Raw genomic sequence first — 26,429 nt, 5'->3', positions numbered from 1 at the left:
GTCTACTGACTTCGAAGAAACAGGTCTAAAGGACAAAAACACACTGTCTTTCTAACCAATATTTCCATCACATTTTCTTACTGGCTAAATTAGTCATGTCATCACTTGCTAAATTACAGCAGCTTGGGGAGTGCAGTGACATTTCACATTATTTTTCATGTGGGTTACTGCTGTTCTATGCTTTGGTTACTGAGGAAAAATACCAAGCTCACAAACACTTGCCAAAGTCTTATTACCCACAAAAATTTTAATAAGTCTGTTTCCTTTCAGAACTATTAGAATTTTAACTTAGTATAAGTTATGGTTTAATATACTTGGCTATTTTGAAGTCTGTTGCGTGATGTGTATCGTCAACTTGATATGTTAACCTGAAATGCTTGGGAAAAAATTTTAATTAAGGAGAATTATAATTTATGGAATGTTTATGAAGAAACAATGTGTTTTCATTCAAAATTATAGATTAACTCTAGGTCCAATAAATAATGTCCTTCTGGGTCTTATTTTAATAACTACCCCAAAATAATCTGTACATATAAATTTACATTCAGTAAATTGTTTTTAAAAGGTTTCTGAGGGCAGAGAACAGAAAGATCATTTTTTAAGGCTAGCCTGTCAAAAAGGTAGTGAGACCTCATCTCAACAAAATAAGCTAGGAGGTCGTGTGCACCTGTCATCCCAGCTATGTGGGAGGTGTAGGTAGGATGACTGCAGTCGAGGATAGTCTGGGCAAAAATGGGAGATAAGGGCTGAGGTCCTGGCTCAACTGGTAGAGGGGTACTTGACAGCAAGCGTGAGGCCCTGAGTTCAAACCCTAAAAAGAAAAGAAAAAAGTTTCTTTATGTAATTTAACTATTTATGCTAATATTTTGTTAAGTTCCTACTCTTCAATATAATCAACAGTGAAGACAGCCTAGATTCTCACTGGATTATCCGAATTCATAAATTGGTATGTCTAAATTACAATTCAAATGTAATTCATACTTATTTCTCGCTTTGTACCAGTCCTCTCTCCAAACCTCACTCCTTTTTTCCAACATCTGTTACTTCAGAGGGTAGTGTCATTCATTCATTACCTAATTCATTAATTAAACATTTCAAGAGCCTATTTTATTTCAGGCACCATGTAAGCCAGACCTGAGGTTTTCCCTTTGACATCACCCTCTCACTAAACTCTATATGCTTTGAGAAGTAAAACAAGAGACATTTTTCTCTGGAAATGGCTTCTACCTCAGCCCCAAATTTATTCAGCCAAGAGGTTTGGGTCCAAGAGGATAAGCCTTTCTAGTTCTTTGGATTGACACAGGTTAAATATAGATTGAGCAAAGTTTAGAGCACAGAGTAGCAGAGATGGGAGTTTATGAACACTCAATAGAGATAGAGGGGCTAGTACTGTTGCTTACTGTGCAATGACAACAATGGCCACCAAACAGATGACCTTTTGGGGTACACATGCAGGGGGTAGCAAGACACATAATAGTGGGAGAAAGGCATTGTGTATATTCATCACACACACACACACACACACACACACACACACACACACACAAGAAGTTTGTGTTGCCTGCCCAGTTTCTCAAAGGCTACTTGTTTGTGGATACTTTTATCTTCCTGGCACAGATACAACCACCTAGACACTGGCAGATGTTAATGTTTCAAAGGAATAGCCATCACTTTGGTCCAAATTTGTTATCTAGTTCTCTCCTTGTCTTAGCAAAAACACTTTAGGAATATGCTCACTGAGATGGATTATTTAAGTACTGGGTATGTTTATTACAAAGGTAATGTATACTTTAGTATTTATATATTTCTACACACACACTAGTAGGAGATACTTTCAGGTTGCTCCACTGTTATACTCTCAGTCCCTAAATGTCTAGTACATAGCATTCCTTCAGTAAATGCTTGCAGAATGAAGAAGACTTCATTTACCACCAAGAGATGAGATGGTTGTCATTGGAAAGCAGACTGTGAGGAAGATAGAACCAGGCAAAGTTTAGCTGGGAGGGTTCCCTCATGTATCCATTACATCCCACCCTTGGCTTTACAAAGATAGCTAGGGCTTTCTTTCCAAGTGCTTCTTGGACACCTGAATGTAATGGTGTCCCTAGACATTTATAGTGCCTTCTGGCATGTGTCACTTGGGGGCTGTCTGAATGACTTAGAAGTGCCAGGCTAACAAATCCCCATTTAAAAATCTCTGGCAAAAGTTGAGGCTGGTTGAGCTGATGTTTTGGCAGTTGAAAGGACAGTTTTGTTTGAAGTATGTAGTGTACGTAAGAAATTATTTGGGATTCCTGAATTCCAACAGTAGTCATGAAAATGCTATGCTTACCACACTGACTTAATAAATTCTAAATGACCAACTGATACTGCACATTTTAGACAAAATTATCTTCACTGTTGAAACCTAAACACTGATGTGAACTCTGATTTTGTTTGTCCCAAGAGCAGAAAACTAATAACACTATTTATTTTAGGAAAATCCTCCATATATGAGCTGTCTATATCTATCTTGCCAGTCCATATTCCAACCCAAACTAGATCAAAAGCAAGGAAACAAGCAGTCCCTTGACTCTTATCTTTTCATTGTTTATAATATAAGAAAAGTGGAGTTCTTATAACAGTGGACAATGATGTTATTTTAGGGGTGTTTCTCAAGTACATAGAACTAGGTAGGTCATAATCCTTTAGTGCATGACGGAAGTCTTATAAGAGGCCCATGTACCCCTCTCTTCTTCCTCCCTCCCTTCTTTCTATCACTAAACATTTATACACTCATCATGTAAAAGAAAAGGTGGACCTGGATATGAACCTAAATTTAAATAGGTGTTTGCTGTCATTCTAACATCCCTCACTCTGTACACCCGTGTAACCATCATTCTGAGTTCCAGGTATATCATTCTTTGGCTCTTTTCTATACTTTTCTATATATTCTGTATAGTTTCATTGTAGCTACATATTTTTTAAAAGCATATTTATCTTAGTTGTGTTAATCTTAATGATGCCATCATACTGCATACAGTTATATTGCTGAGATTCATCCAAAATGTTGGTTATTTCTGTGAAGTATTTATTTTGCTTCCTGTATCATACTTTATTTTATGAATATACCACCTTTTTTGCATCTACTTTCTTGTGCAGAGGTATTTGGGTTGCTTCTAGATTTCTACTATTTGAAACAGTGCTGCAATGAATATTTCTGCTTTTTAGTGTTTGCTTGTTGATTAACTACTTGTCAGAGAATTTAAAGATAATGATAGATACTACTTATAAAAAGATCCTTCTATTTGCCACAAACTGTTCTGTGAATATTTACATATATAGTAATTCACTTGAAGTTGACACCAACACACAAGGTAAACACTGTTGTTATCTTGTTTCAATTCCCCCTCTCCAAAAAAAAAAAACCTCCTTAAAAACAGAGTTGTTAACAAAATTTTCCAAAGTCACCTAGCTATTTAAGTAGCCACATCCAACTTGGGAACTTAGGCAGTATGGTTTCAAAGTTTGTGTTATTAAACTGTTCTAACAAATATATTTATTAGAATAAAGGACCTGAGGCATTTCAAAGGTTTGTAATATACAAGTTCCTTACTGACCAAAATTTGAATGTAGGATGGTGGTAATTTGGATTGATCAAGGTACAGTGTACCTGCGACATTGAAAACCCCTGGTTTATTTGTCATAGGCACAAGGTTCTTTGAAAGCTTATTTCAATGGTTTTGATGCTGAAAGCATCATTGCATGCTTCCCCCAACCACGTGGAAGAGTTCTCTGAATTTCTCATGGACGTCCGTGAATGCACAATTCATGGATGCTCCAGGCCCATTTTTATTCCCTTTTAGGAACTCAGGCATCTTCTGTGGTTCAGTATTAGGGGCACAAACTGGATTCTGGGCAGCCCTTAGAAAATCAGACAATGAGCTTAAGAAAGAGGTGACTCAAACAACTCTCATTCTCCAGAGAAAAAGAAGCAAAACACTCCCAAACCAGTGTAGCGGTATTCTTCAAAAACGTATGGAACTGTAGCAAGCACGAAGCATGACTTCCCTTAAGTTCTCATGAATCACTGCATAGTATCCCATACTAACTGTCTAGTCAAACCCCATTGTCATAGATGCATGTGGACTATAAAGACAGGAAGCACACAGAGCATTTGTTTTCTTGGCCAGGACCAAAGCCATCATCAGAGCTACCCGTTGCTGCTCTGTTAATGTTTTTGTTCATCCTGATTCGGAAGGTTTTGTCCCAAGGGAAGAATGAGCTATCAGATGGATGAGTCACATTTTAGTTATAATCACCGGAACTCTCAAAAATGAAATCATTTCATTCAACTGAACCAACCTTATAAAAAGTAAATTACTTCATATACATTTGGCATAAGGGTAATTAGCTATTTTAAGTTTTTCCTGGAATTATCTCATCCATGCTCTCCACCCTCTATTATGCCTGCCTGCATCTTTCTCCTTTCCCTGGTCATGTTAACGAAAAAGGAAAGGAGGATGAAGTGTGTGATTTCAATGGCCTTCGACTCCTTAAGGCAAGGGGCAGAGGCCACACAAGGTAGTATATTAACAGTGTGCATCTCTCCAAGACATATGAAGTATTTTCAAGACAATATAATGTTTCTTTATCATTACCTTTACAGAGTTCTCTCACTTAAAAGCTGAACTAGAATACTATTTCCAGATCTCCAATCTTCAGCTATCTTTGCATGAATCTCTATGTGTGTTTGAATATATGTATCTCTCTTTTCTATGTGTACATTTCTAATATATATCAACACTTGGCATATAAGCCAGAGATGATTTTGTTTAAACTTGAATCCCTCTTCTTTTGATTGTCAAATGTTTTCATTCAGTTCTTGTGAACTAAGAGCCCTTTAACTTTTTGTTTGTTAACAAAAGGAAACTAAATTTATAACAAAGGAGCTTACATCCTTTATTTCTGACATGAAGTGGAAAGTTTAAAAGAAAGACTGATCTTTTGTATTAGGGTTGGGGCAATTTTCTTTGATCTTTTCCTCCAATTTGCTAAGTGTTAGTATTTTGTTACTTTTAAGTGCATTTTTTCATTTTTTTTCAGATAAATAAAAATAGGATATAACTAAATTATAGCACACATGCACACACATACACACACCTACATCTAAAACAACATGCCACTGTGGTAAGGGAGAAAACTTGACCTGCTCTTCCCTAAACACAGCCTTCCTACTGTCTTTACTCTTTCTGATCATCTCAAAATTCTATCTTCCCTCATCTGAACCCCACTCCATTGTATGTCAAAGTTTAGGTCAAGCTCTTCACCTTCCTCACCTGGCCTAGTCACCTATACCTTTGCCTTATTGTAGGATTGTCATATAGGCCACTCATTGGACATGAACCATAAACTCTCAAAGCATATCCAATGTTACTGTCATTTCATATGACTCTGCATAGGCTTGGCCTTTCTAACTGCATTAAAAGTCTCTTAACTAGCGTGACAAAATCACTTGAAGTTTTGACCTTTATTTCCTTTTTCATCTGTAAAATAAGGCCAATTTCCTTCCTCATCTCTGACTTTTGTTAATTCCTGTACAATAGAGATACATGCACACCCATGTTCATAGAAACACTATGCACAATAGTCAAGTTGTGGAATCAGCCTAGGTGCCTATCAACTGATGGATGGATAAAGAAAATGTTCACAATGGGGATTATTCAGCCATAAGGAAGAATGAAATTATGTCATTTGTAGGAAAATGGATGGAACTGGAGAGCATCATGTTAAGTGAAATGTCAGACTCAGAAAGGCGAATGCTGCACATAGTCTCTTATTATTGAATCAAGATGGAAAGGACACGAACATAAAAAGAAAACTGTTTGGGGGGAAGAGAGTGTGGGGGAGGATATGATAGAAGTACATTGTATGCACATATGAAAAAACATAATGAAACCCACTTAAAAGCTTGTAGGAGAAGTTTAGAAAGGTGAGGGCTTGGGGTAGACGTGATAAGAAAGAGTAATAGAGGGGGTGAATAAGATCAAAGTATATTATACGTACGTGCAGAAATATCACAATGAACCCCCAACTTTGGACAATTAATGTACACCAGTGAAAATAATTAAAATAAGTAAATAACTTCTGCTGATTCCAAAGTCTATAATTCCTTTTCCCAAGACTGAAAGTCACTAGTAATAACATAAATCCAATTTTAGCTTTCCTCAACTTGGAGATCTTAAAACTAAACTAGAAGATACAGGGTGCCCCCTAATCTTTAGGATTGCTGTCTGGGGATATCTCATGTGGGCACAGTGGTGGCCACATGCATAAATGTTAAAACTTATTTAAAGTTCAGTGTTCAAACTTCTTAGTAATGTGACTTGAAAAAATAAGCAAGAGGGAACTGTTCAATTGAACGTGTCCAGATTCTGTGTTTTCTATTAAATCTGAATTTGCCCCCCATTTTCAAGATGGATTTTGTTTTCCCTGGTACCTTTTAAATTCTTTCCCAATCTGATGCCTACATTTGTATAATGGCCACTGGATTCTAGCACTGAGGTGGACGTTGTTGTCTTTGTCTTCAGTGTGAGTCACATAGTTTTTCTGTGTGGTAGCGACCCCCATCTAATTAATTACAGAACATGAGTTGTGTGTCAGTTGTGGATACAAATGGTAAAAGTGTGCATGTGCCAGTCCGCTTTCCATGCTGCATGGGAGGAAAATGGTACACCTCCAGCAGAGATGTGGAGAGGTGACACAGCCCAATGATGCTTAGAAAATCCTGGATCTTTGGGTAGACACTGATGTGCTTTCACAGACACAAATCTGAGTCATAGTTCAACCAGTAAATTGCAAATAAATACACCCAAAGCATAACACAAATCCTACTAATTAGATATTTGGAATATTTTAAAAACCAATTTAGTACCTTTTACCATTAAACAAGATAGTGATTGGGTAACAGATCTGGGCAAGTTTTTAATCAGGTAATTAATGTATCAAGTTCAACTAGAGCATTGTACAGAAATTTATAGGTCTAGCTAATGTTTCAATTCAGGTGGTCTCTGGCCATAGGCATCACCCAACTAAGTTCTGAATTAAAGCACGTACAGAAATTGCAGAGCAGATGAATCATCTTGATATGCACTACCTTCTTTCTGTTTTCCATTCTCTGCATCTTTTTTTGCATTATTTTCTGTCTTGTGGCAATCCGTTCTACATTCCTCCCAATCAAAATTTTCCACATATGTGGGTTTAGAAAATCACACTTGAGGCAGAGAATAAGATATGAATGTATTTGGAAATACTATTTAACCTTAATTCTGGGTATTGGAATATCCCTAAATTTACTTCTCAAGCCCAGACCTCTTCTTAAAATCCCAGACTTGGAATATCAGCTGCTTATTTAGTGCACTCACTTGGGAATGTTTAACAGGTGAATCACACAGACTTCTCTGTCCACCCCAGTATCTCTCCTTTAAGAGGATCAGCATTGTCCTCCTATTGACATCATATTTAACTCATAATTTCTCCTACTATCCTCATTTATGAACAAGTCTTACTATTTTTGTCTTTAAAACATGTCCAGAACCCAAACTCATCTCATTAATTTCTCTTTGACTGCCTTGCGCCTCAGGCTATGTCTTAACTAATTTGGTAGCCTTATGATTGTCCTCCCTTCTTCCCTTTCTATCACTAGCATCCACAGTATTCAGAAACCAAAGCATTCAGAGTGATGGCTGTAACATCTGAGAGAGAGAGAGAGCACTCATTCTCTGTTCAAAACCCTCCACCAGGTTCTACCTCCCATGCAGGCTTCCTTGTTCTGGATGCTCCCTCTCCCTCTTTGTTCACTCTGCTCCAGGCTCTTGGACTGCTTCATTGCTCCTGGAACACAGTAAGCTCTCAACCATCCCAGAGTCTTTGCCTCTGCCTGGAACACTTCCTCTATATAACTCCAGCCCTGTCCCTAACTCCTTCCGGTTCATGTCTGCCTTGTCAGAGAAACTTTCCTTATCATCCCATATAAAACACTCTTCTCTATAATTCCCTTACTTTTTAGAAGTTTTTCTACAGAACACTTGTATTTTAAATGTTTGCTTATGATCTCATTCTCACCATCAGGACAATGTGATTCAGAGGCAGGAAATTCAGTCATGGGTGGACCTACAGCCTACATGCTGGCATCTTGTGCCTCCATACAGAGCAGTTGGAGGGGAAGGAATGAGTCTTATGAATTGCTAAAATCAAGATTTCTTTTTCCCTTAGGAAGTGCAAAGAGGCATTCAACTTCACCAGTTAGCAACTGTGGAGATATTGCCACGATAAACAAGAGAGCCAGAGAATGTCAGAGGATAGAAGAAGTTTGGCTAGTTGCCTCACTGTCATTGTAGGGCAGCATTGCATACTTCAATTTCGCCATTGTTCATACTGATCAGTATTACTTACTTTTGTTATCTTATGTGAAACTAGAAAACATCGTGATCAAACTTTGGACCTGTTCATCAGCATTGATTCCAAACAATGCTGAAGCAATTCAGTGAAATTTGAAATCACCACCACGTCTCACCATCTTAAGTTTGAATTCTAAAAATGAGATGGAATTGTTATCACCTATCCTTAAGTATAATGAAAAAATTACTTTCTTACTTTCTTAATGATAACAACTTTTATTATTTTCTTGGATATATGGTCCACAATTTATATCTTGCATTTATTTACTTTGGGTTTTATTAAAATTATGAGAGATGAGCTATTGCCTTATTAAAATAAAACATTTGCATTCACAACTTTCTTTCAAAAGAAGCTTCTCAAATAATGGACAAAACTATCAAGCTAGAATAGAGGATATTCTTGAGCATTGCATTGCAGTGAGCTTCAAAGTGGTCCCTACTCGTGCCTGACTGTGTACTTGGTTTATACCAAGATTTTACTTGAATTTCATGAGTACACTAGGCTGGCATCAAGTGGAATTATGGCAGAATGCACAAATTTCAATTTGTTTTAGGCTCTTTTCCTATCTCATCAGTGCACAGAACCTCTAAAATTTTTACAAAAATGTATTTTACAATTAAAAAGTCATTGCTACCTGAATATCTCAAATCATTTCAAAGTTTCACTTAAGATATCTCCAGAATCCACAATTCTCTGGAAAGATTAGGAATTGTGTTGTGTAAGTTAAGGGCTTGTAAATCATTTTGCTAAAAAGTCTACTTTATAGTGCATTTTTCATGACAGGTTTTTGGGAAATATTGAGATTCTTTTGTACATGCTACTGCTCTCTAGTAAATACTACTGCACTAATTTATTAATTTATTTGCAAATAAGAAAAATTATTGTGCTTAACCATTGGCTTATATATAGCGTGACCATATAATTTGAACCAAGAGACTGATGTTACAAGTAAAATAAAACAGATGTCATTAATATTTATGCTGATATAACAGACATAAAATGGAATTATTCAAGGCAATAAGACAAAAAAGGGATGGCTTAACAGAATTCCTTCTGTTTTAATATTAATTTCATCTGTAGCAATTTATAGCTTTTCTCTCCAAGAAAAACTCTTGCACTCAAAGAAAAAGATAAAGTTGGTAAAGGCACACAAAAAGACCAATGGGATAGATATAAAAAGAAAGAAAGAAACCTCAGCTTAAAATAGAAATATTTTAATTTAGCCTGGAATAATTGAAGCTGAAGAAAAGTGTGACTGAAAGTTTAAAATCAGAAAATGCACTGATAAAATTAATTCTTTGATTTCCTAGACCCTAACTTAACCAGATATTCCATTACACTTCAATTTTTTAAGAAAAACAGATTAAAATATTTCATGTAGTGAGTGGGAAAATTTCTGGAGCTCAATGATTTGAAAAATAACCAACTGAGAATGTAGACAGGATCTAAATTCTTTAGAAGTATGCATGAGCAACAGATCCATTTGTGTTCACTCCCCTGACTATGAATGACAAGGACAGAGATCATAAAGACTGAAAAATATTAAATGCCCAATAGAGAAAGAACAGATATTAACTGTTCTAAAAATGCTGCTAAAGTGTGTTTCAGAGTACTTTAAAATGAAGGCTATTCTTAACAGTGATGCTTCCTGTGCAGTGTCCCATAATAGTACTACTGGACAGAGAGCCAACCTAAAGTCTATGGCATTTCTTTAGCTTGTTTGGAATAGGGTCATTTTCTACATAAGAATACACAGTAAGAGACCCAAAAGAAAGCAGTCCTCTTCATAACAAATAGAAATAGGTATTCTTCCTGTATTAGAGAGTTTCATAGAAAAAGTATCTCAGAACAAATGTTTCTGATCCAGAGATGAGGAATTTTGAACAATCAATGGCTGCCTTCTGCATCCAGACAGAAATGAGAGAATGGTGTACCATATTGACTACTGCTGGACCAGCTAGTGTGTAAGCAAGAGCACTGACATGGGGAGCTGTCCAGCTCTGTGAAAATCTCATTCTGCCAAATGCAGATGGGTAACTCTGAATCTGTTGAGTTTCCTCCTCTAGAAATAGGACTAACAATGGTGCCAGCCTCCTAGGGATACAGAAAGACCCATTGAACTCATCTGCATTGAACACTTACAAGTGGGTCTGGCACAGGGTGCCCAAAATCTTATGTTTATTCTTATTAAAAAGTGAATGTTTCCTTGGCACTGAAGTGTGTGAACAGTGGTTAAATTAGTTCAGATATGGGTTCCTTCCTTGCCTTGGTTATTCGTTCAAATAAATTCTCTAGTTAGGCTTTCTTTTTTTATTATAAACATTTTTAAAGTAGTGTACTAAATCATGTTTTGAGGAGATGAAATGAATTACTCTGGAGCCATATTTGTTTCTTTACAGCACAGATGGCTGAATAAAATCTGTGTTGGTTACACCTTCATTTGTGTATTAAGGCTCCAAGAGTGGCAGCTTCCTGAGTGGGAGCTAGTTTTGATTGAGGGGTCTCACCACACACCAGACTGTGGAGGAAGAGAAGAAGCTCACTGAGAGAAAATGTCAGGGAAGGTGAGGTTGCTGTTATACAGTCGACTCCTAGATGACAGATGTCTCTTTATAGGAAAGACGTGGGAAACAGGCTTAAGTAAAGTAGCAAGATGACTTTGATTACCAGTAACTTTTCATTGTAGCTAGATTTTTAATAAGAAAAAGATGCTCAAACTCTTCAGTATCACATAAAATTGTTCATGATTGGGACATTTTAGTGTTTATTCTTCCTGCAACCTCATCAAAAACAGGTTCAGTGTATTTGCAGGATATTGAAAGGAGTTAATGACTGAGTTTTAGAGCCCTGATGGTTTTGAACTTAGAAGCTACACTTATCTTCATAAATTATTCCCTGGAGAAATCTTCTGTGAGTTGCTAGTAGATGACTGGTTTCTGTTTTCTTTTGATTTTGAGGCATAACCACCCCACTGTCAAAATGTTAAAAGAAAAAAAAATAGTGATTTCTTAGCATAATTTTTTCCTGTTACTTGCTGTAAGATATTAAAACTCAGACTGTATTGCACAAAAGGAGGAGACTAAGGGAGCCATGAATACCTCTGTAGTACAATTAGAACTGTTATAAAGCAGGTATTGTTTTCCAACAGTGGCCCAGTGTTCAACACATATTGTTTGTTTAATCAAATTAATCATGTATTTTAGTAATTTCTTAAAATACTGGTATTGTGCATGATAGATGGCTTGTAGTTTAACAGAAGTGCTTATAGAGACATGTAGAAGACTTAAGGGTCAAATGAGATAAAATAGCACAAAATGAAGAATATAATTAGCTCTGGACTGAGTTAAAATAAGAAAAGAAAGGACTATAAGCCTTCTGCTCCCAAGACCATGGCTTGGTCCATTATGTCCCATGACTTCTTGTTTGCACAGTTATATATAATTCTTTTCCTGTGATAAACTGGTGTAGCTTTTAAAAGTGACAACCTGAGTTTTATTTATTTTTTTTATTTTTTTTTTTTTCATTTTTCTTTTATTATTCATATGTGCATACAAGTCTTGGTTTATTTCTCCCCCCTGCCCCCACCCCCTCCCTTACCACCCACTCCACCCCCTCCCGCTCCCCCCCTCAATACCCAGCAGAAACTATTTTGCCCTTATCTCTAATTTTGTTGTAGAGAGAGTATAAGCAATAATAGGAAGGAACAAGGGGTTTTGCTGGTTGAGATAAGGATAGCTATACAGGGCATTGACTCACATTGATTTCCTGTGCGTGGGTGTTACCTTCTAGGTTAATTCTTTTTAATCTAACCTTTTCTCTAGTTCCTGGTCCCCTTTTCCTATTGGCCTCAGTTGCTTTAAGGTATCTGCTTTAGTTTCTCTGCATTAAGGGCAACAAATGCTAGCTAGTTTTTTAGGTGTCTTACCTATCCTCACCCCTCCCTTATGTGCTCTCGCTTTTATCATGTGCTCAAAGTCCAATCCCCTTGTTGTGTTTGCCCTTGATCTAATGTCCACATATGAGGGAGAACATACGATTTTTGGTCTTTTGAGCCAGGCTAACCTCACTCAGAATGATGTTCTCCAATTCCATCCATTTACCAGCGAATGATAACATTTCGTTCTTCTTCATGGCTGCATAAAATTCCATTGTGTATAGATACCACATTTTCTTAATCCATTCGTCAGTGCTGGGGCATCTTGGCTGTTTCCATAACTTGGCTATTGTGAATAGTGACAACCTGAGTTTTAAATCATGATTCTTACTAACTGCCACACTTGGAGTGAATTACTTATATGATCTGTGCTTCAGTTTCCATAACTGTCAATAGGATAGGATTGATGTGAGGATGGAATGAGTAATATATGCAATAGAAAAGTTCCTGGCACAAGAAAATGACTAAAGTAACGTAAATTGCCACTTTACTCTGATTATTAATACTATTAGTATTGTTTTATCATACTCCAAAGGCAACTCAACAGCACCCAAGAGTTTAGGGATCCCTTGTATGCAACTTCAAATAACTGGGAAGCCTCTGGTTTTACAGTGTAGATACATAGAGCGAGTTACCAAAAGTAGGAAAAGTGCAAGGAATCAAAGGGAAAATTGAAAAGATTTTCCTTCTTTGCTTTTGCTGATTTTTGATTACCACCTTATTCAGTGATAGTTACGAATTTTCTGTTTGTATGCCTTAGGTTTCTTAAAGTCAGGATGTATCAAGCATGTTCTGTGCACAAGAAGCCCTATGTGTATTTCACCTAAAAGTCTTATGCTGTCCTGAGTGTCAAAATCAGAAAGTGCACTTCCCTGGGCCGTGGGGGTTCCAGATTCTTCTGGTTACCTGAGTGGGTATCTTTACATATCTTCCTACCTTTGTGAATTTCTGTTTCCTCATTTGCAAAATGAAACAGGCAGACACTTAGACAGTATTCCCTGATTTTATACATTTTTATAATTTTATAATCTAACTTTATAAGGCCAGTTGAATGCAATAATTTCCTTGGCAGGTTAGCTCTTAACAGACTTATCATGTGGAAAGACAGTTATAAACCAGAAACACTCAAATGATTTACTTTTGCTTTGCAAATGAGTCAATTGTTTTACAATTTGATTACCTGATTATAAGATTCTATCACAAAGCAAGTTTGCTCCATGGCTCTCGAATAGAATCTGGTTTTCAAAGAAAATCAGTGTCTGTTGTCTATGCCATAAGGTCATCAAATCATGCACCTTATAAAACTACTCTGGCAAAATGTTTTCTTAGAAGAAGTTATCAAGAAAAATGACAGGGAAATTTTAGGATTTCTAGTTTGGAAATCAGAAAGGTATGAGTCACAGCTCTGGATTAAAGTAAGAAAACTCTTTGAATAATAAGATAAACAGACTGGCCAGTATTATTTTTGCAGAGACTCTCATGCCAGAGTGAACGGTACACTGTAATTAATTATTAAATATGGTCCATGCTAGGACAGTCTATACCAACACAGTTCAGACATGCTTTTTCCTCTCCATGTGATACAACAGTTATAAGGATCAGTTTCTATAACTCCATCCCTCAACCTACTTTTTAAATTGTAAATAAAATGAGTTTATTTTTTCTTAACAAAAAAGGCAAAGGGATGAAGAGCTACATTTCAAGAACATTTGTTTTATTATTTTAGTGACAAGCTTAATCAAATTAATTCTATTTGGCTCTGACTAGCTCAGCATAAGGTGTTAGTTTTTAGCTGCAAATGAATAACACTTGACAGGTGAGAAATCTTCCTCGACTGTTGAAATCATCCTAAAACACATTCCTAATTTACACTTGCAAACAAAAGCCCTCTTAGGATGCAGTAAGAACTCTTTTGTTAAATATAGCAAGCTTCTGTGGCAGAGAGAGCTAATAATTGTCCTCAGATACCCAAACTCGTCTTCTTTGTGTAAAGAAGTTTTAGCTGGGCACATGGCTTCAGCCCCAGGCTGAGGTTACAGTTCTGTTTCTCTTACTTTGTGACCAAATTTTAGCCAGTAGGCATGAGAGAAGATGACATGTGCACCTTCCAAGAGGCCATGACCTTCAAGTGAATGGGCATGGCTCCCCCTTTCCTTTTCCTCTTTTCTGCTAGCTGGAAGGTAGACCTCATGTTAGGATCTACAGCAGGCTCCTGACCACAAAAGGGAAGAGTGTGGAGAGTTGAGGAAGGCAGAGCAATAAATGGAAGGAGCCAAGGTCACAGGCATTTGGACAGCTGCCATCCTAGCCCTAAACTACCAGTTTCTACTTTCACACGAGTGAGCAGTGAAGACCTCTCTTCTTCAATCCTCTATTACTTTAGATCTCTGAAACAGCAGCTCAGATGCTACCCCAAGCATGTACTATGACCGCTGGAATCCAGAAAATTGTAATGATCCCATTAAATTTACATCTATTCCTCATTATAAGGAGATGTCCCCAAATTTATATTAAATTTTATTTTCCTTCTAACTGTCCCAGATTGATTGAAATATTGGATATTGTACACATTACTGGTGGCACCATAACGCCACAGACAGTGCTCACACAATTACATTCTCTTCCCTAGTCCTGGGTCACTTTCACTTGCACCTCACTCAAACAACTTCCTTCCTCTCCTCCTCCTCCCCATGTCTCTTCTTCTCCTTACCTTTCTGCTTCCCCTCACTCCTTTTCTGCCTCATCATGTCCATTAGACAGACTACAAGGTTCTTGGGGACAAGACCTATATTCTGTGTTTCATTGTTTTCTACTCCATTGACTTAACACAGTGTTTTGCACATAAAAAGTTCTTAGTTAACCTTTGTTAAAAAAAATACTCAAAAGGCATCCACAGAGCTGTATTGATTTTTATCATGCATGTAGCTGAATGACTGAAAGAAAAATTTGAAAGCAAGTGACCAAGGTAAATACAAAATTTAATTTTGAGATTTCTAGGAATAATGAAGCATTTAAAGAGAAATGTCAGTGAGGTTGTAAGAAATCCAATACTTCAAGAAATAGCCTTAGACACAAGGAAACAGTAATGAGATGTATTTAATAATATAGAAATTTCGAATCCATAAAGCCATTTAGTATAAAGCACTTCAAAGCCAATATTTGTTTCTTTCCTGATTATTTCTAGTAAAACTTATCTGAAGAGTAAGAGAACCAGAAACCAAAAAGGACCAGAAATACAAAATACTCATAGATGTCCTATAGGAAGCCCAGTGATTTAGTCTGAGACTTAGAAAATAAATGAAAATGCTTGAAGTCCTCATTTTTCTTAATTCTTCACTTTCTGTGAGTTGAGTAGATTCTGTTTATTCACATATAATGTAAATATTCTTTACAAGTGGGAGGACTGCCACAACCAAATGGTAAAACAAGTTGTATTTTACTTTGTACATCATATATTAAGTCTGTGTATAATGAATTGTGTCTTAGCAATAAAGAAACATGGACTGGGGCTCAGGTGGTAGAATATTTATCTAACAAACACAAGATTCCCGAGTTCAAACATCAGTACTGATAAAAAAAAAAGAAAGAAATAGAAGCTGAGCATGGTGGTTCATGTCTATAATCCCACATACTGTGTGGCAGAGACAGAAGGATCACAGTTTGAAGTCAGCCTGGGCAAAAAAGTTAACAAGACACTATCTCAAAGAACAAATAGGGCATGGTGGCACATACATGTAATTCCAGCTGTTAGGGAGGTGGAACTAGGAGGATCTTACTCTAAGACTCACTTCAAGTAAAAATTGAGACCCTATCTGAAAAATAGCTAAAGAAAAAAGGGCTGGGGACATGGTACAAATAGCAGAGTACCTGCCTAACAAGCACAAAGCCCTGAAATCAAGCCCTAATACTTCCAAAGGAGGAAAAATACAGACAAGGTTAAGGTTTTTACACATTTTTAAAATTTTCTTTAAAAAGTTTTTAATTTCATTTTTAAATGATCTTACATTAATGATACCAGGGATTTTACTATGATGATTCCATACTTGTTCAATGTACCTTGAACAAGTTCACTCTGTTCATTATATTCCCATTTCTCTTTGCTTTTTAAAAAGTTTCAAGAAAATATCTTGGCAATAAAAAACAAGTAAAAACCTTTCGTGTATCTAAGGTTGGCCTGACCCCCCATGTTTGACTGTGCTAATCTACCTTATGTAAAAACTGCCAGCGTGCCAGAAATCTTTTTGCTGATTAATTTTTTTTTTTTAATTTGAGGTCTTAACAATACACTTACTGGAGTTTTGAAAAAGATTGATGCTATCATCCTCCAGAATGTGGAAGTGTTGGTAATCTATGAGGGAGGCAGAGTGGGATGAGCCACTTGGAACTAAGGCTGAAGAAGCTGAGATTCCAGCTGTGGCCCTGGCAGGTGTAAAGTGACACCTTACCTTGTCTCTGTGGGCTTCAAATGCCTTCCTCTGCAGTTGGATTATCCTGAAATTCCCCATGAATCTATCTACATGATGAGATTTTTGGGAGCATTGTGTGAGACAAAGTACAACTGTGAGCAAAAGCCAACTTCCTAATTCTTTTTGTCCCTGCCGTCATTAACTATGATAGATATGAACGTTTGATCTGTTATCTGTAGACAAGATTGCCATGGTCACTGGAAGATCACTGCCCTAACTTCCTGGAGGAACAATAGAATAGGGAGCAGGTAAGCCTTTGAAGCTCCTGTAAATCAGGGAAAGTCTTAATCTCCCTTCTGTTTTATTACCTTCCATTGGAATTTGGATCTCAATGTGAAATACAAATAGGCTGGAAACCAAACATGATGGAGGAGATTTTTGGTGATGAACCCTACAACCAGAGTTCTAAAGAAGTAAATATTCTACTGTCAAGGAGAAGAAAATACCCAGATCTTTCTGCTTAGTTAAATGGCTTCTGTTTTAACATGTGTTAGATTGAAGGGGAAAACAAAAGTTGTTTTAGGAGACTCAATAAACCATGTGAGGATGACAAAGGGCTGGACATCTGAGGTCTTCACTTAGAAATGATACACTTAAGCCCTCACTTGTTCAACTTCCAAATAATTTAGAGAAAATTATCATGTGAGATTATAATTTTTCTCCAAAATAAACTTTGCAATGTGTTATTAAATGTAATAAAGAAAAAGTGGAAGTTCTTTAGATTTTAGCCAAAATGATAATTTAACCTTAAATCATATACTTGGATACCACTTGGACACCCTACTAAAAGGTTGTGAGTTTGGCCAAGAGATGTTAGAACGCATAGTGCTTCAGACAATTCACAAATACAAAACGGAAATGAGGTCAGTTATGCCAGGGGCACAGGCAAAGGGATGAGATCACTTTGATAAGCTTTATCTGTTAATCTGGAGAGAAGTACTAGGGATATATGTATTACTTTCTGAATTTTGTTTAAAAACATGAAAAACATCCACAAAAACTCTAATAAGGTAAGAGATTTTATTTCTTAGGATCTCAAAAAGATTCTTCAGTTCTAATTAGCTATGAGAAATTACAATTTTTTAAATTTGAGGGTATGTAATTAGAACACGACTTTATTTGGGAAACTTTGCAATTCATTCCAGTGAAGTTTAACATGAAGCAACTATACCACCTTAAAAAAAAATGTAGTGGTGTGAAAACCCTGAGTATCCCTGAGGATTTGCAGATTGGTACTCTACAATGAATGCCATCTGACTGGTGCTACAAAAATATCCAGGAATGCATCCTTAGTTATTCTGGGCAGAGTTTGGGGACAGTTTGATGACAGACAGGGCTTGCAGAGCCCTTAAGAATTCCCGTCCTCATCCTCATGCTTTCATGCTGTCTCTTGTTTTCCTTTCATTCAAAGCTGGCACATTGATACTGCTGTTCACGTTGAGTGTCCACGAACCAGAGGAGCTTCTCTTAACGCTCCTTCTATGTTACTCAAAACCTTACCCAGCAGGTCCAGGAAAAATAACCAGTTTTATAAAGTTCAGTATAGTTTTATTTTGTTTAAGAACTGAAGTGCCTTAGAGCTGAATTCATCTCATCACAGTGGAAGGCAAGAAAACATGTGAGAAATTAATGAATCCCAGAGTCACTAAAGGGATATTGGATGTTGGGCATGACTTTGGCCATGGAGACAAACACCTGAAATAACACAGATGCTTTCCGTCCAGCAGCACAGGAGCAACTTCACCAAGACAAGGACTCTTTTGCTCTATTTCTCTTAAGAAATTTGAAAAAAAAAAAAAACCCTCATGTTTCTGGAAAATAAGTGCCACTTTAGTGTGTACTATGGGTCATATAAACAGAATTTATTTATTTAAAATTTTTGAGATAGGGTTTTGCTATGCTATGTAGCCCAGGCTGGTTTCAAACTTGCAATCTTACTGCTTTCAGCCTTCCAAATGCTGGGATTACAGGCATACACCATTATGTCTGGCCTGAGGATATGTTTTAATGAGCTAAAATCTGAGTAACATACATTAATAGAGCAATCTATTTCTATAAAGATTATAAGAAAAAAGCTGAAGACTTAAGAGAAGTCAAGAAAGAAAAAAAAATAGATTCAATACCTCAGTGCAAATGTGTTTAAATATTCAGGAAAAGCAGAGGTACTGATTCTTTAAGTACTGCTGTCAGTGCTGCTCTACTCATTTCCTTAGAATAATTTCCCTTATTCTAATGTACAAAGAACTTTGGGCGCATGAGCTAGACAATATGTCTTATCCACATGAAAATATTGCAGCTTTTCGTAATGCTTTTTTAAGTGTGCATCATTCTAGTTCAACTGTCTCTGTAGAGTTATGGAAAAAAAACATGGAGTTCATAGTCACAGAGTGAGACATGGAGTTTGTTACACTGAATGCCAGGGTCTGGGTCCGTAAAGGTATAAGGGGAGAGCGACTGGAATATGTTGATCCAGGGAGTCGAGCAGCATTGTATGTACTTCTAGTCATTTTCCTTACTTCAAGCTTTTCTTGTATGCCATGTGCACTAAGGACAGGTGCATGGAACCTAAAAAGTAACAATTTCTGGTGTTTTTAGCAGCTATTTGTCACCCCAAGATATTCCTTTCCTCTGTTTGGTGTACCAATGTCTTTACAGTTGAACAGCAGAAAGGATTACAAGAGTATAATAAATTATTCTTTCATTATTCAACAATCCAGGAAGAGTTAAAAAGTAGAGTTAACAATCCAGGAAGTTTGGTATTAAATAAATCTTGGGTTTCTTAACCTATGTACAGCCTCTCTTTTTCTTTTAGGTTTTGTCTATTTAAAAAAAAATAGTGCTTGGGTGTTTTGTAGAGGAAAATACTGTAAATTTAGGTTTTAAGCTGTGCTGGGACAACTTTTGTTTTTCTAAATACTTGGGATAGTTTCATGCATAGCGAAAAAAGGCAAAAGGAAAAACAGCTAGCTCACAGTCTCCATAGTCATGAGAAGGAGCTAGCTATTCTTCAAGATCAATTATTTTCTAATTTGCATAATTATCCCCCACAGTTCTCCTAGTAAGCCAATGGATATTCAGATCACCAGTTTGCTTTTCAACAGGTGTGCCTAACTTGACTTTCCTCTCTGTCTTCACTGTCACTTCTTGTTGTAGAGGGTTCTTCCTCAAATCATGTCACTTCCTTCCATTCTGGGGGGCTCTCTGCTGTACAAATCTCATGATTTGACCCCATTTTCCTTCTTCCATACCATCTTCCACCAGGTCTCTTCATTCAGCAATGTCAATCTGCTCTTGAAAGTCTTCATGAACTTTCATGCGAATTTCTTTGGCCTTTTGATTCACTCAAATCTCATCTATCTTTCAACTCACCTTCTCCCATGAATAATTACTCTTTATTTCTTTGTTCTCAGAAGCACTTTCTTAAGAAATGATAGAATACTTATTTCCTTCTTGTCTGTCTGTCCCTCTATAATTTCTGTGAGATTAAGGATAATTTCCTTTTCACCATTTATTTCTCACTGCTTCCATTCAGCACCTTGCACATCTTGAAATGTTTAGGTCATTAAAATGTCCTGTATAAGATTATGTTGTCAAAAGCCAGGTGGGGTGGAACATGCCTGTAATATCCCAGCTACTCATGAGGCAGAGATGGGAAGGATCTTGGTTCAAGGCCAGCCTTGGCAAAAAAGTTAGCAAGACCCCATCTTAATCAATAAACTGGGTGTGGTGGTACACTTCTGAGGCCCCAGCAAAAACATGAGATACTACCTGAAAAACAACTAAAGTAAAAATGGGCTGAGAGTGTGCCTCAAGTAGCAAAGCACCTGCCTAGCAAGTGCAAGGCCCTGAATTCAAGCCTCAGTATGATACACATACAAAAAAAAAAAAAGATTGTCTTGTCAGTTTATATTTTAATGAAGAGCCTTTTAAAAGCAGTGACAGTATATCTTTGACTAGTTCCATAAAAAGACTTAGTTCTATTTTTGAAACATTTCTCTTGTTAATATTTACATTGAACTTCAGCCTTTTGTGGGTCAACAGTTACAAACCATCCCAGTAGACAGAGGCCAATAGGAGAAGGGGACCAGGAACTAGAGAAAAGGTTAGTTCGAGAAGAATTAATTTAGAAGGTAACACACATGTACAGGAAATCAATGCAAATCAACTCCCTGTATAGCTATCCTTATCTCAAGTAGCAAAAACCCTTGGTCCTTTCTATGATTGCTTATACTCTCTCTTCAACAAAATTAGAGATAAGGGCAAAATAGTTTCTGCCTAGTAGCAAGGAGGTGGGGGGGGAGAAAGAGTGGGAAGGGAGGGAAGGGAAGAGGTAGGAGAAATGACCCAAACATTGTATGCACATATGAATAAAAGAAAAAATATTATAAAAAAAAAACCCTCCCAGTAGTTAGGAAAGAATCAGAAGTACCTGGCCCAAAGCACAACAAATCAGAGGTCCTGATTTGAAGTGATTACCAGATAACCTGGATATTCTAGCTACTCATTTGTGTTCAATGGGGAAGCTGAATTGGCCAAACTTCTAACTGTAGGTTTCTGGCACCTTCCATGAGAACTCTATGCTAGAGGGGCAAGTATGCATGAATAGAAGAAAGAACTCCAAAAGAGCTCTAACTGAGCTTCCTCGAGGAAGTTTGTGTCTTCCATTTCAATTTCCTCATATAAACTTGAGAATAACAACTTTGTGTGGGAAAAGTCCTAAATGACAATTGATCAAAATTCTGTTTTTGTGCTTGGTCATTGGTATTGATCATATGGATAGCTATTATTGCTTTAGTTCATATAGTACTTACCACTACTGCTATTAATTTCAGGCTCATTATTTCTTTCATTTTAATTTCATTTTATCAAATATATTATCATAATAATCTTTTCATTAGTTTCCTATCCCTTGTTCTCCTCCTCCACCATCTCATTCTTCTCTTCATTTCAAGTTGCAATTGTAGGCTAATATTTTGAAAAGGAACAAGTGACTTCACATAATCTATTAAATTTCAGACCAAGCCTGACACAATATGGCCCTTATCTAATTTTCAAGACATTATTCTTGATTTCCCGTCTCATATTCTGTTCTGTAGGACTTCGTTACTTTTTAAAATTTACCTTCATTGGAGTCTACTTAGCACACCTCAACTGAGTGCCTACCTTGTATTAGATGTTGGCTTTTAGGGGTGTTAAGTCCCTGTCTTTCAGGAGCACATGACTGGGGTGGCAAGACAAGAATGATGTTGAGTCATCTTTTGTGAGGTGTTTTTCCCCTTGGGATTACTCCTAACTACTCTTAAATCACACACATTCATCTTAAAGTAGCCCCCAGATAGTTTTCTTTCTCATACTACTTTGTCTTGTCCAAATTTATGCTATTTGTGTTTATTCTTTCTTGAAGGAGCATGGCCAAGCCATGTTTTATTTAGTTGCTTTTTCTCCATTTTATCTTATACATAATAGGCTTTCAATGAATATTTGATAACTATCAAAGGAACATAATAATAGAATTGGAGTTTAAATAGAAAAATACCCAAAGTTTTTTTTTTTTTGGAAGATCTAGCCCCAAACATACTTAATCTACAAAGCTTAGTAGATATGAGCTCTCTGTTACTTAAGCTGAGCACATGACAGCTTTGGAAACCACATTTAAGGAGTCATAGAAATATTTATTTATTTATATATACATATATATTTAGCTTGAATGAGTAAGGAGATTGCTTATTTTCTTGATGTTATTGTCTTATACTGTTTTTCTACAACTATGTAAGTACTAATAAATTAGAAAATTATGGAAATGAATATAGGAAAAATAAGACACAAATATAGTATGTGAGCCTGGACATAGACCAAAGATTTCAGAAATGGAAGGAGTAGAAATGTGTCTGGGAGGAGAGACTGTTTTTAGCACATTTGGACAGACAACTTTAAATATGAGACACATTTCTGGAAAGAACATAGGGTCCTGGGAGTAAAGTATTAGGTTGCCTTGTTTTATATTTACTCTGGGCCATTACAGAGAGTCAACAAAAGTGGGAAGGGAAAGCAAAACCAAATGCGTTTGGATTCAGCGATGATGAGTATGGCTCTGACAGATTAGGAGCCTCAAACAGATGCCTGCACAAAAGCAGCAGCATCTGGAATACGCACACATGTGCATCTCTTCTCACTGCTGGGTGTTGTCTCCATGGTTACTAAATGAGTCACTCACTTCAGTCAGCACTGTTGAGATCTAAACAGCTTCAGCAAAGCCAGCTCTCATTCTCTCTGAAAGTGGGCAGATTATTAAGGAATGCCCACATTGTGCATTAATGATCCTGCTTCTTATAGGACATAAGCATAATGACAGCCTGCCAGATGCATGCAGAGTCAACATACTTTGTTAATGACTTACCGTTAAAGTAGAAGTCAAATATGTAGAAACTGAAGTTAGAAGGATTTTAATAAATTTAGCTTTTGTCTTTTTACTATGCTCTCGTGTGGTACACTTATAATGATCTAATCTTACTTGGTTATGTCAGTGGTTTTTGATTGTTTTAAAGTTAATGAAAAATTAACAATTTTGTTGCTAACTTACCAAATTGAACCTTTTATCAGACTGTGTCTACATAAGAAAGTGAAAAGCCTAAAAAAGACTAACTTCAGTTGAGTTCCATTAAGTAAATACACTTTCATGAAGAAATAAGCCTTATTTATTAAGGTTATTAGCTATTACACAACAACAAAGTATGATTTCCAAAAATGCCTTATGATTAGGCTTATTTTGTTTGCTCCAAATTTTAACATAAAACAAGATAAATAGCTTATTCAGGAAAAGTAATTAAATCCCAGAAAAACACACCTCAATTACCATTTTGAATTAGAGGTTAATGTTTGGCTCTGAATCTGCTTAGGACAGGTTTTATGTTTTCACTGGTGACTAACTCACTGAATATGACTGGCTTTTAAGATAAACCAATATTTATGGTGTGATTCTTGAGTAGGGGTTGGATACTGAAAACCACAATGTATGTGATCAATTTCTTATTGTTAATTTAATTTTCAATAAATCTATGCATAACAATGTCTACAGAGATTACTAGAATGTTCAAAAACTTTTAGAAAAAGATTTTTATTCCCAAATGGAGATGCTTGCTTTCTAAATCTGTGGACCTAGCCAGTCAGAGCAGGAATAGGCTTAAGGCTCTGTCTTCTGTTATGGAGACCAGAGGTTTTATGTGCTCCCTGAAGAAGCCACTGTGTGGTATGTTGAAAGAGGCTGACCAGGAATTGATGTTTCCCACCCTTGGTTCTACCATTTGTCATCTAGGCAAATTTTTTCACCTGTAGATAAGGGCTCTTGCCTTGCCAAAAAAAACTATTTGTGGCTGGGAATCACTTGAGAATATTTTGCTAGGGTCCTGTCTAGCATTCTATTAACTCCTCTAATCTTGATGGATATTGTGCTCACAATAGACCCGATAAACACTTCTTTCACCATATCAACCATGGAATGTAGTGGTTGGTAAGATAATTTTTGGTGTAGCATCAAATCAATAGGGACTTATATCTAACCAAATGCCTCCTGTATTCACGTACTCATCACAAAACAAAGCACTGTAGCACCAATTGTTTTAATCTGAGAGCCATTCCTGTTTCCAAAGTGAATCACAGTGATTCTCAAATGAAGAAGAAAATAAAGATGCAATGCCATTTACCAGTCTCCTGTGAGACCTCCCAGATTTCTTCAACAATTAATCAAGCAGTTCATGAAGTTGCACTGTTTGCATTGGCTTTCAGTTCTTGGAGCTAGGCAGTCCAGATACAATCCCCAGCAGTGTGTGTCTCTGCTGTCTGAGGAGGCAGAGGTGATGGCCATGTTCCTAATGGTAGCTCTAGCCCTGAAGCTGTGCCAGCCACTCATCAGGAACCAAATACGCACCTCCCATCACTCCTTCCTCCACTGTAAAACAGGGCTATGGTGTCTATTTAAAATAGTTACATATGTTTAAATAACAGATGTAAAGCATGCAGCACAGAGAATGGCATATGATAAGAATTCTACAATTGGCAATCATTATTTTTCCCACAGATGGCCACGATATCTGATTCACAGAAACTATTTATTTTCCACTCTCATTTATTTTCTTATGTGGTAAAGGATAAGTTATGTAGGTATTAAATAGTAAACTCTTGTTCAAGGTAAAGCTGCTAAAAACTAAACTCTGCAGAATTGAGAAAGAAAGGGAATATAGCTTTATCATTGACTTGCTAGCCATCTTTCTCTGAGTGTCTAGGCAGATTTCCATCATTAGGAGGACTTCCCTACAGTGCTATTCTAGAATTTCCTTCTGAATTTTCTTCCATAGTTCTATTTATTATTAGCCAAAAGCAGAATTGGATGCATTGGAGCCTCTATGCCTGTCTCCTCCTTATGTTAAATTGATATGGGGAGATCAGCGCTCACCATTCAGTCAACTGATGACCACAGCTCTGTAGCCACAAGAATCTTGAGTTCTCAGGGCTTGTCAAATCCAGAAAATAATCCAGTCTAGCATTTGCTCAGATCACTAGCTCCCATCTGTGAAATACAAGGAGTAATGCAGCTCTTTACTTTTCTGGGAGAGTGCTTCATTAGTCTTTCTCTTTTTCTTTTTACTTAATCTAATGACTCACATTCCAGATGGTTCTGTTCAGTTTTAGACTTATCACAATCTACTTTGTAAAGAAAAAAACTCCAACACAATATTTAGTGTACAGCACAATTTATGTAATTTTTTTTTCAGGGATCTGAAAAAAATGTAACAAAGTAGAAGAATCTCTGGTTCCCTTTAATATCAGAAGATACCAACTTCTAGTATTTTATCTATGGGTGTTTTATAATTTGCTTACTTACTGGCTAGTTCCCTGAGTAGCTAATGAATTTACATTTTAAAGAGTACTTTAATAATATGGAAAAATCTTCCAAAACAGTGAATTATAAGTATAAGATTCAGACTGGCACACACATTATAAATCCAATTCTTTTTTTAAATTGGGGTTTGAACTAAGGGCCTCATGCTTTCTAGGCAGGCACCCTACCACTTGAGCCATATCCTCAGCTCTTCTTTGGTTTAGTTATTTTTCAGATAGGGTCTTCTGCTTGTTTGCTGGAAGCAGGAGAAAAGGGAAGTGGGGTCTCAGACTGGTATTCTCCTACCTGTGCCTCCAATGTAGCTAGGATTGGGGGCCATGATATCTTGTTCCCAATTTTGAAGAAAAGGTCAACATGAATTTTTTCAAAGAGGAGAAACATCCCCAAATGTTTATTTTATCATCTGGACAGTGAGTTGAAATTTTGTAAAAATTAGTATTTTCATTTGGTCTCAACTTTTCTTTGGTCTCACTTACCAGGTAGAGCCCTGAATTTGGAAACTGGAGTCTTGACTGTGTGGATCTGGCCCTACCACTGTCACACCACGTCGTTAGGGGCAGGACACCTTCTCTTCCACTTAGATGAAACATGCCCTCCCCCACTCACAGAGTCAGTGCTATCATTTGGGTCTGCAATGTCTCCAAAGGCCCACATGATGAAGGCTCGGGTGCAGCTCGTGCTGCTGCTGAGAGAT

At 36.9% G+C, this 26,429-nt stretch overlaps 1 protein-coding gene and 1 long non-coding RNA gene across 15 annotated transcripts in view; both read right to left on the bottom strand.

Annotated features, from left to right (window-relative positions):
- The window catches only part of Sorbs2 (sorbin and SH3 domain containing 2), a 326,863-nt gene that overhangs the window by 102,929 nt on the left and 197,505 nt on the right, over positions 1-26,429 (bottom strand). The window lies entirely within an intron of this gene.
- Positions 582-25,282, bottom strand: LOC141416900 (uncharacterized). Its single transcript, XR_012441521.1, has 2 exons — positions 12,680-25,282; positions 582-11,924 (listed from the first exon to the last, which is right to left on the bottom strand). It is a non-coding gene; the product is annotated as an uncharacterized lncRNA (long non-coding RNA).

The sequence above is a fragment of the Castor canadensis genome, chromosome 14 (genome assembly GCF_047511655.1).
Source record: "Castor canadensis chromosome 14, mCasCan1.hap1v2, whole genome shotgun sequence".
Taxonomy (NCBI): Eukaryota; Metazoa; Chordata; class Mammalia; order Rodentia; family Castoridae; genus Castor; species Castor canadensis.
The sequence above is the reverse complement of the archived record's forward strand: the minus strand, read 5'-3'. Positions and strand labels throughout refer to the sequence as shown.